The sequence below is a fragment of the Mirounga angustirostris genome, unplaced genomic scaffold (assembly GCF_029215605.1).
Source record: "Mirounga angustirostris isolate CCGP_5_RB_7025 unplaced genomic scaffold, mMirAng1.0.hap1 SCAF_14, whole genome shotgun sequence".
Classification (NCBI taxonomy): Eukaryota; Metazoa; Chordata; class Mammalia; order Carnivora; family Phocidae; genus Mirounga; species Mirounga angustirostris.
The window spans coordinates 76481941-76492656 of record NW_026991722.1 but is presented as its reverse complement, the minus strand read 5'-3'; the positions used below and the strand labels follow the sequence as shown (position 1 = coordinate 76492656).

General features: G+C 42.8%; 1 long non-coding RNA gene across 1 annotated transcript; it reads right to left on the bottom strand.

The window, feature by feature from the left end:
• Positions 1-342: 342 nt before the first annotated feature.
• LOC129046170 (uncharacterized) lies at positions 343-1437 on the bottom strand. The gene is made up of 3 exons (XR_008506974.2): positions 1355-1437; positions 1112-1227; positions 343-813 (listed from the first exon to the last, which is right to left on the bottom strand). It is a non-coding gene; the product is annotated as an uncharacterized LOC129046170 (long non-coding RNA).
• Between the last annotated feature and the right edge of the window lie 9279 nt (positions 1438-10716).

The following is a 10716-nucleotide window of genomic DNA, read 5'->3' as shown; positions in this document are numbered from 1 at the left end:
GCCCCCCTCGCCCCCCGCAAGGGCAGCACAATTCCGCCCAGGCAGAGACACTTGAGAATCAACTCAACAGGCCCCTCCCTCAGGAGATCAGCAAGAACATCCAGTCAAGGGCGCCTGGTGGCTCAGTTGGTTAAGCGACTGCCTTCGGCTCAGGTCATGATCCTGGAGTCCCTGGATCGAGTCCCGCATCAGGCTCCCTGCTCGGCGGGGAGTCTGCTTCTCCCTCCGACCCTCCCCCCTTTCATGCTCTCTCTCTCAAATAAATAAATAAAATCTTAAAAAAAAAAAGAACATCCAGTCAAGACCAAGTTTACTGATCAATGAGAATTGCAAAACTCCAGCACATAGAATTCATGGATTTTCCCCATGATTCTTTAGTCTTTAAACATTAATTTTTTTTAATCTTTTTTCAAAAAGAAAGAGAAAGGACCCAAATAAATAAAATCATGAATGAAAGAGGAGAGGTCACAACCAACACCAAAGAAATACAAACAATTATAAGAGCATATTATGAGTAACTATATGCCAACAAATTAGGCAATCTGGAAGAAATGGACGCATTCCTAGAGATGTATAAAACAAAACTGAAACAGGAAGAAATAGAAAACCTGAACAGACTGATAACCAGCAAGAAAACTGAAGCAGTAATCAGGGGCGCCTGGGTGGCTCAGTCGTTAAGCATCTACCTCCAGCTTAGGTCATGATCCAGGGTCCTGGGATGGAGTCCCACATCGGGCTCCCTGCTCAGTGGGAAGCCTGCTTCTCCCTCTCCCACTCCCCCTGCTTGTGTTCCTTCTCTTGCTGTGTCTCTCCCTGTCAAAAAAGAAATAAAATCTTTAAAAAAAAAAGAAAATTGAGGCAGTAATCAAAAATCTCCCCACAAACAAGAGCCCAGGGCCAGATGGCTTCCCAGGGGAAATATACCAAACATTTAAAGAAGAATTATTTAAATAATTCTGAAGCTGTTCCAAAAAATAGAAATGGAAGGAAAACTTCCAAACTCTTTCTACGAGGCCAGCATTACCTTGATCCCAAACCCAGACAAAGACCCCACCAAAAAGGAGAATTATAGACGAATATCCCTGATGAACATGGATGTAAAAATTCTCACCAAAATAGTAGCCAAGAGGATCCAACAGTCCATTAAAAGGATTATTCACCACGACCAAGTGGGATTTATTCCTGGGCTGCAAGGGTGGTTCAACATCCACAAATCAATGTGATACACTACATAAATAAGAGAAAGGATGAGAATCATATGATCCTCTCAATAGATGCAGAAAAAGCATTTGAAAAAGTACAGCATCCTTTCTTGATTAAAACTCTTCACAGTTTAGGGATAGAGGGAACATACCTCAATATCATAAAAGCCATCCATGAAAAACTCACAGCAAATATCATCCTCAATGGGGAAAATCCGAGAGCTTTTCACCTAAGGTTAGGAACACGGCAGAGATGTCCACTATCATTACTGCTATTCAACATAGTACTTGAAGTCTTAGCCTCAGCAATCAGACAACAACAAAAAAATATAAGGCATCTGAATCAGCAAAGAAGCCAAACTCTAACTCTTTGCAGATGACTCAATACTCTATGTGAAAAACCCGAAAGATTCCACCCCCAAATTGCTAGAAATCATACAGGAATTCAGCAAAGTGGCAGGTTATAAAATCAATGCACAGAAATCAGTTGCATTTATATACACTAACAATGAGACAGAAGAAAGAGAAGTTAAGGAGTTGATCCCATTTACAATGGCACCCCAAACCAGAAGATACCTAGGAATAAACCTAACCAAAGAGGTAAAAGATCTGTACTCAGAAAGCTATTGAACACTTATGAAAGAAATTGAGAAGACACAAAGAAATGGAACAATGTTCCATGCTCATGGATTGGAAGAAAAAATATTGCTAAAATGTCTATGCTACCTAGAGCAATCTACATATTTAGTGCAATCCCTATCAAAATACCATCAATATTTTTCACAGAGCTGGAACAAATAATCCTAAAATTTGTATGGAACCAGAAAAGACCCCAAATAGCCAGAGGAAGGTTGAAAAAGAAAACCAAAGCTGGTGGCATCACAATTCCAGACTTCAAGCTCTATTACAAAGCTGTAATCATTAAGACAGTATGGTACTGACACAAAAACAGACACATAGATCAATGGAACAGAATAGAGAACCCAGAAATGGACGCTCAACTCTATGGTCAACTAATCTTTTTTTTTTTTTTTTAAGATTTTATTTATTTATTTATTAGAGAGCAAGTGAGAGAGAAACAGCATGAGAGAGGAGAGGGTCAGAGGGAGAAGCAGGCTTCCCGCAGAGCAGGGAGCCCAATGTGGGACTCGATCCCAGGACCCTGGGATCATGACCTGAACCGAAGGCAGTCGCCCAACCAACTGAGCCACCCAGGCGCCCTATGGTCAACTGATCTTTGACTAAGCTGAAAAAATAGCCAATGGAAAAAAGACAGTCTCTTCAACAAAAGGTGCTGGGAAAATTGGACAGCCACATGCAGAAGAATGAACCTGGACCATTTCCTTACACCATACACAAAAATAGACTCAAAATGGATGAAAGACCTCAATGTGAGACAGGAATCCATCAAAATCCTAGAGGGGAACAGAGACAGCAACCTGTGTGACCTCAGCCGCAGCAACTTCTTGCTAGACATGTCTCCAAAGGCAAGAGAAACAAAGGCAAACATGAACTATTGGGACTTCATCAAGATAAAAAGCTTTTGGGGGCACCTGGGTGGCTCAGTTGGTTAAGCAGCTGCCTTCAGCTCAGGTCATGATCCCAGGGTCCTGGGATCGAGCCCCACATCGGGCTCCCTGCTCAGCGGAGAGCCTGCTTCTCCCTCTCCCTCTGCCTGCCACTCTGCCTACTTGTGCTGTCTCTCTGTCAAATAAATAAATAAATAATATGTTTAAAAAAAAAAGATAAAAAGCTTTTGCACAGCAAAGGAAACAGTCGACAAAACCAAAACACAGCCGACAGGATGGGAGAAGATATTTGCAAATGACATATCAGAGAAAGGGTAGTATTCAAAATCTATGAAGAACTTATCAAACTCAACACCTAAAGAACAAATAATCTAATCAAGAAATGAGCAGAAGACATGAGCAGACATTTCTCCAAAGAAGACATCCAAATGGCCATAGACACATGAAAAAATGCTCCACATCACTTGGCATCAGAGAAATACAAATCAAAACCACAATGAGATACCACTTCACACTAGTCAGAATGGCTAAAATCAAGAAGTCAGGAAAGGACAGATGTTGGCGGGGATGCAGAGAAAAGGGAACCGTCCTACACTGTTGGTGGGAGTGCAAGCTGGTGCAGCCACTCTGGAAAACAGTATGGAGGTTCCTCAAAAAGTTGAAAATAGAGCTACCCTCCAACTCGGCAACTGCACTACTAGGTATTTACCCCAAAGATACAAATGTAGTGATCCGAAGGGGCACCTGCACCCCAATGTTTATAGCAGCAATGTCCACAATAGCCAAATTATGGAAAGAGCCCAGATGTCCATCAACAGATGAAAGGATACAGAAGATGTGGTATATATACACGATAGAATACTACTCAGCCATCAAAAAAAAAAAAGAAAAGAAAAGAAAAGAAATCTTGCCATGTGCAAATACGTGGATGGAACTAGAGGGTATTATGCTAAGTGAAATAAGTCAATCAGAGAAAGACAATTATCATATGATCTCACTGATAGGCGCCTGGGTGGCTCAGTCGCTAAGCGTCTGCCTTCGGCTCAGGTCTTGATCCCATGGTCCTGGGATCGAGCCCCACATCGCATGAGCCCCGCATCGCATCAGGCTCCCTGCTCCGCAGGAAGCCTGCTTCTCCCTCTCCCACTCCCCCTGCTTGTGTTTCCTCTCTCGCTGTGTCTCTCTCTGTCAAATAAATAAATAAAATCTTTAAAAAAACAAAAAAGAACATGGGTTTAAAAAAAAAAAAAAAGAGGGCGCCTGGGTGGCTGAGTTGGTTAAGCGACTGCCTTCGGCTCAGGTCATGATCCTGGAGTCCCAGGATCGAGTCCCGCATCGGGCTCCCTGCTCGGCAGGGAGTCTGCTTCTCCCTCTGACCCTTCCCCTCTCATGCTCTCTATCTCATTCTCAAATAAATAAATAAAATCTTTAAAAAAAAAAAAAGAAACAAAACAGAGGATCATAGGGGAAGAGAAGAAAAAATAAAACAAGATGAAACCAGAGAGGGAATCAAACCATAAGCGACCCTTAATCATAGGAAACAAACTGAGGGTTGCTGGAGAGGAAGGGGGGGCGGGGGTGGAGTGATGGGGTAACTGGGTGATGGACATTAAGGAAGGCATGTGATGTAATGAGCACTGTATATTATATAAGACTGATGAATCACATCCTGTACCTCGGAAACCAATAATACATTATATGGTAATTAAAAAATAAAATTAAATTTAAAATAAAATTTAAAAAGTATGTAAAAAAAGAAGTGCAATTGCCTGATTATATGGTAATTATATGTTTAGTTTCTAGTTTCTTGAGGAACAGCCATACTGCTTTTCACATTAAGATATATACTTTTAACTCTCTTAATACTACCACCATAGCAAGGAGGTTCTTGTATTTTCATTATCATTCCCATTTTACAGATGGGAAGACTAAGGCACAGAGAGGTTAAGTAACTCCTCCAAATGCGATGAACCTGGATTGTCTGGCCCTTGGACCCATCCTCTTAACCATGTCCTCTATCACCTCTCAAATTATTAAAGCAGAGACTTGGTTCAATTAATCTCCCTACCTACGGACTTCCCTATAAAAGATGACCTGGTGTTAATTCATTTAGTGATTCTTCAACTCTGTATTAAGCACTGACTATGTGCCAAGCATTGTGCTAGACATTATGTATCTTACAGTCTATCAAGGGAGAGAAGGCACCAAAATTTTTATTACGAATTATTCAATTGCAGTTAAGGACTACTAAAAGAGGCAGACCTGTGATGTTTGGGGGTGGGGAGGGCAGGGACGATCTCTGTGAGGTAGCTGAGACCTGAAGGATGAATAGGAGTTTGCCAACCTACCCAGGTGGGGAAGTGCATCTAGGCTGGCGATCAGGAAGTATAAAGGCCAAGATGTAGGAACAATTATACAATTGGTAAAGAAATGGAAAGAAGCCAGGGTGACTTTCTTAGATCACCATGGACACTAGTCTAAGACGAGGTGAAGAAGCAGCCGAGGGGTAGGAGCATAGGGAGCATGTAGTACATGTAAATCATAAAACCACAGTGTGGGTGAATGTGTGAAGTTTTTTTTGCACAGCATCTTCAGATTCCCTAAGCAGGAAAACCCTTTATGAAGCAACTACTTTATTCCAAGCACCATGCCAGGCACTAGGGATTTAGGGATTAACCATAAAAAAAAAAAAAAAAAAAAAATCTCAGTATCGTCAGTGGCTGACTAACAATAAAAAGGCATGTATTCATCCCTCCTGGGTCTGCGGGTAGGCTGTGGGTTGGTTTTACTTCAGGACAGGGATCTGTGGGGCTCAGCTCCAGGCCATGTGCTGGTAGCTCAGGTCTGCCACATGTCTCATTTGGGGACCAACAACTCCCAAAGCACAAACAGATTTAACCTCTGCTCACATCACATCTGCTAAAACTCCATCGGCCAAAGGATGTCACATGGCCAACCCCAACCTCAATAGGGAGGGGAAATCTACTTGACCTGCTCTGATGAGAAGTCTGGAAAGTCCCTCCATTAGTGTCCTGGGCTGTGGTAACAAAGTACCACTAACTGGGTGGTTTATTTATTTTTTTAAAGATTTTATTTATTTATTTGACAGAAAGAGACACAGCGAGAGAGGGAACACAAGCAGGGGGAGTGGGAGAGGGAGAAGCAGGCTTCCTGCTGAGCAGAGAGCCCGATGCTGGGCTCGATACCAGGACCCTGGGATCATGACCTGAGCCAAAGGCAGATGCTTAATGACTGAGCCACCCAGGCGCCCCTAACTGATGTTTAAAACAACAGAAATCCAATCCCAAGGTTCAGGAGGCTGGAAGTCCAAATTCTTGGGTATCAGCAGGGTTTATTCCTTCTGGAGGCACTTAGGAAGAATCTGTTCCATGCCTCACTCCTAACTTTTGGTGGTTGCTGTCAATCCTTGGCGTTCCTTGGCTTATGGAGGTGTCACTCCAATCTCTGCCTCTGTTGTCACATGGTCTTCTTCCCTCAATGTCTCCTCTGTGTCTCTGTGTCCAAATGTTCCTCTTCTTATAAGGTCATCAGTCTTTGGATGAAGGCCCCCTCCTCAACCCCACTCAATCTAGTATAACATAATTTTGACTTGATTACATCTGCAAAGGCCCTATTTTCAGATACAGTCACATTCACAATTCTGGATGGACATGAATTTGGGGGGAACACTCTTCAACTCAGTACAGTCACATAACAAAGGGAAGGGCTGTACAATTTTAATAAAGGGAGAAAGTAAAGAATTGAGAAAACTCTTTCCAATCTACCACAGAATTACAGCAAAAGCCCAGAGAAGGGAATGAAGCTATCTAGTCTGTTAACTGTAAGTATCTTAGTGTGTTCAGTGGGTAGAGAGGGGATGAGGACCATGAGGAGTGACACTATAATTCAACAAGAGCCTGATCCTGAGAATTTTGTGAGGCACCAGACAAAGTCAAGAGAGATCAAGATGTTAGAGCCAGAGAGGAACCTGATAATCATATTTGCATTTTTGAAAGATTCTATATGGACACAGGTTTAAAGGGGACACAAGGGAAAACTAAAATATGTTAGTAAATGGACAGTTGCAGGAATCTGATGAACTTACTGATTTTTAACTCATTAGAGCCTTCAGTGTGAATTTTTATGGAAAAGAAACTTGCTGACATAAATATAAGTAACTTCTAGGGCACAGCCTTAAATAATACTAAAATTGTGGGGAATAAAATCCCCACAGGTGTGACCCTGGAGTCCTCATGCTGCTTCAGATTGAATTCCTTCATGACAAGAAAATATTAAAGAGAAAATATCCACTCTTATGCTCATCTCACACAATTTTCAAGTTACCAGGTGCACACATCTGTGTTCCTATGAGTGTATGTAAATTTCTGTGTTCTGATTTTCTTCATAGAATATTATTTCATAAATCTTTTACATTGCTATATAAAAACTTCAAAAGTATTCTTTTCAATGGCTGCATACTATTCTATTTTATTTTAAAAAAAGATTTTATTAATTCATTTGAGAGAGAGAGCATGAGCAAGGGGAGGGGCAGAGGGAGAGGGAGAAGCAGGCTCCTCACTGAGCAGGGAGCCCGAGGTGGGGCTGGATCCCTGGACCCTGCCTGAGATCATGACCTGAGCCGAAACCAAGAGTTGGACGCTGAACTGACTGAGCCACCCAGGCACCCCCTATTTTATGTTAAATATACATTATTATCTCTCACCTCTTGAATTTTGCACATGCTATTCTGAAGGTCTGGAACACTCCTCTCTACTACTGCCCTTCCCCTAACTTCAGTCATTGCTTTGTTTTTGTTTTTTTTTTAAGATTTTTTATTTATTTATTTGACAGAGAGAGACACAGCAAGAGATGGAACACAAGCAGGGGGAGTGGGAGAGGGAGAAGAAGGCTTCCCGCCGAGCAGGGAGCCCAATGCAGGGCTCGATCCCAGGACCCTGGGACCATGACCCCAGCCAAAGGCAGACGCTTAATGACTGAGCCACACAGGTGCCCCCATGTAATGCTTTTCTTCGGGTTACTGGATTTCCCGTACCATCCTCACTTCATTTAACCAACTCACACGCATCATTTAATGTGCGGTCCTCAGGGAACCTTCCCCATGTCTCAGACCAGGTCCCTGGACTTCTCATTCTCTGTGGAAGTTCTTGCTCCAAGTCACTTCCCCATCCTAAGCTTCACGAACCTAATCTTTCCTTGCACGAAGTAGACACTCAGCCCAACTATGGAGCAGGTGCTTCTGCTCTATATGGTCTACTTCCCCCATCACAGATAGGACTTTGTGCACTCAGGGACTACTGAATTAATGAAAACATAAAGCGTTTGCTTTTCTTTTTGTGCAAACTCTATGATTGTATCTTTGGCTCACTTTTCCTTTGCGGGGCGGGGGGGGGACCGTTTCTTAATCTAAGTGTTTGCAGCAGGGGAGCTTTTTTTTTGCAAATTGGCAAGTCGGAAATTTAAATTTTAGTGCAGCAATGCCTCTAGTGCCCACAAGGGGACGCCAGAGGACATAGCAACTTTCAGAGCTCCATGGTGCCTGATTTTTCCAGTAAGAGCTGAGCTGCACTTAATACCGCTTCATCCTGGGCTTTTCATCAGCGTGGAGGCTTGTCCCTTAGTTATGGTAATTCAAAGGAGCGCCAAGGAGAATTTCTCCCTCTTCGTTTTTTCAAATATCTCTTTCATCCTATTTCCTTTCCCTGCCGCTTCATAGACCCACCCATGAGCCGAAATAATCTTCCTTGAATAGAAGAAGGAGAAGAAGAAGGAAGAAAGAAAAAGAAAAAAAGAACAGAAGAAGGAGGAGGAGGAGGAAGAGGAGGAGGAGGAGGAGGAAAAAGAAAAAAAGAACAGGACCTACCAGATCATTTGGGAAAAAAAAGATATTGAGTAGGTGTATGTTTCCTCTTTGAGACTATGATTAGTGAGATGGAAACAATCAATCTCCCCCACAGTTTCTGTCAGTGTGTGTGTCTGTTTAGCAGATGTGTGCATGTGTTTTTTTCCTTGGTGTTTTGAAAAACCTTAAAAATTAACATGGGGGCGCCTGGGTGGCTCAGTTGGTTAAGCGACTGCCTTCGGCTCAGGTCATGATCCTGGAGTCCCGGGATCGAGTCCCGCATAGGGATCCCTGCTCGTCGGGGAGTCTGCTTCTCTCTCTGACCCTCCCCTCTCTCATGCTCTCTGTCTCTCATTCTCTCTCTCGCAAGTAAATAAAATCTTTAAAAAAAAAAAAATTAACATGGATGCTTTGTTTAAAGCTATTTCAAGCTCTATTAAGGCTTTTCAAGGACCACTTATCTTCACGCCACACTCACATTTTTGTGAGCCCAGTAAGGATTAGAGACTCATTTTAGACAGTCAGCTGGTACAGAGAAGCCAGCAGAAGGGAGAGATACTGCAAAATCCCAGAGGGGCCCCAGCTTGAGCTGAGGCCAGTGAACATCACGTCAGCAGCTGGGGCAGCAGGGAGATGGTCTCCATCAACAAGCTTGCTGTCTCTTGGGGAGATGCCTCCCAGGGAAAACTGAGGTCCAAAAGCTATTCCTTCCTGCTTTCTCATGCTTCCTCTTTGCTTCCAACTTAGGGTTGCTCAGTCAATACCTTATCTTCCCATCCCAATACCCCATTCTCGAATGGAAGAGTGGAAAAGGACAACTCCAAAGAAAAGAAATCATCAACCATGAAACTTTTCTTTCTATGAACCTATGAATGTATGTTTCCTGTGTGCATAGTGTGTGTATGTGTGTGTGTGTGTGTTGTCTTGACTAAATTTAGATGCTCTGCCCCAAGGCTTCCAGCATAGAGTTCTTTTGACCAGGGACTTTCTTTGTCTTTCTAACCATTCTAGAAATTCCCAGTAAATTATCTTTTTCTGGAGGGGTCTCTATAAATATTAATTCATCAGCTGCCTCATCATGGTACGGTGGCAGGCATGCAGTCCTATGACTAATTAATTACTGTTGTTAAAATATTAAATAACTATTCATTATGCAGTCTAAAGTCTTTCAGCCCTGGATATGTGCTGCTTTTATTAATTGGGGTGAAGGACAATAATTCCTGGGCATCTTGACTCCTGATCTTGAAATATAAACAATAAGAGCAGGATAATGTTTCTCTGAGCTACACTAGAAGATTTTAGATTCTAAAACCTGAGGGCGCCTGGGTGGCTCAGTTGGTTAAGCGACTGCCTTCAGCTCAGGTCATGATCCTGGAGTCCCAGGATCGAGTCCCAGGATCGAGTCCCAGGATCGAGTCCCAGGATTGAGTCCCGCATCGGGCTAGCTGCTTAGCAGGGAGTCTGCTTCTCCCTCTTACCCTCCCCCCTCTCATGCTCTCTCTCTCATTCTCTCTCTCTCAAATAAGTAAGTAAAATCTTTAAAAAAAAGAAAAAGATTCTAAAACCTGAGTTTTTAAAAAATTGTGATGGTTGCCATTAGGTTTGGAAGTTGTGAGCAAAAGGAAAGAGTGATTTCTTTAGAGTCCAAATAAGGAAGTAGGGGGGCACCTGGGTGGCTCAGTCAGTTAAGCAACCAACTCTTGATCTCAGCTCAAGTCTTGATCTCAGGGTTGTGAGTGTAAGCCCCGCGCTGGGCTTCATGCTGGGCGTGAGGCCTACTTAAAACAAACAAACAAACAAAAAGCAAAGTAAGGAAGCTGGGATTGTAGAATGAGACAGACTTGAGTTCAAATCTGAGCTTTAATATTTACTGGTTGTGAGACATTGAGCAAAATATCCAATTGAGCCTTGGTGTCCCAACTGGAAGGGGGGAATGATATGACCTCACTCGGAGGGTTATTGTGAGGATGTGTGAAATGGTCATTTCATCACATTTGCCTGTTTTATTGTTTTCACGGCACTGATCAGTTCTGAACTATTGGACTTAGTGTTCTTTGCTTCCTGTCTGTCTCCCCCACTCGATTGTCACTCCCTAATGAGAAGACTCTTCTGCCTGAGAGTAATG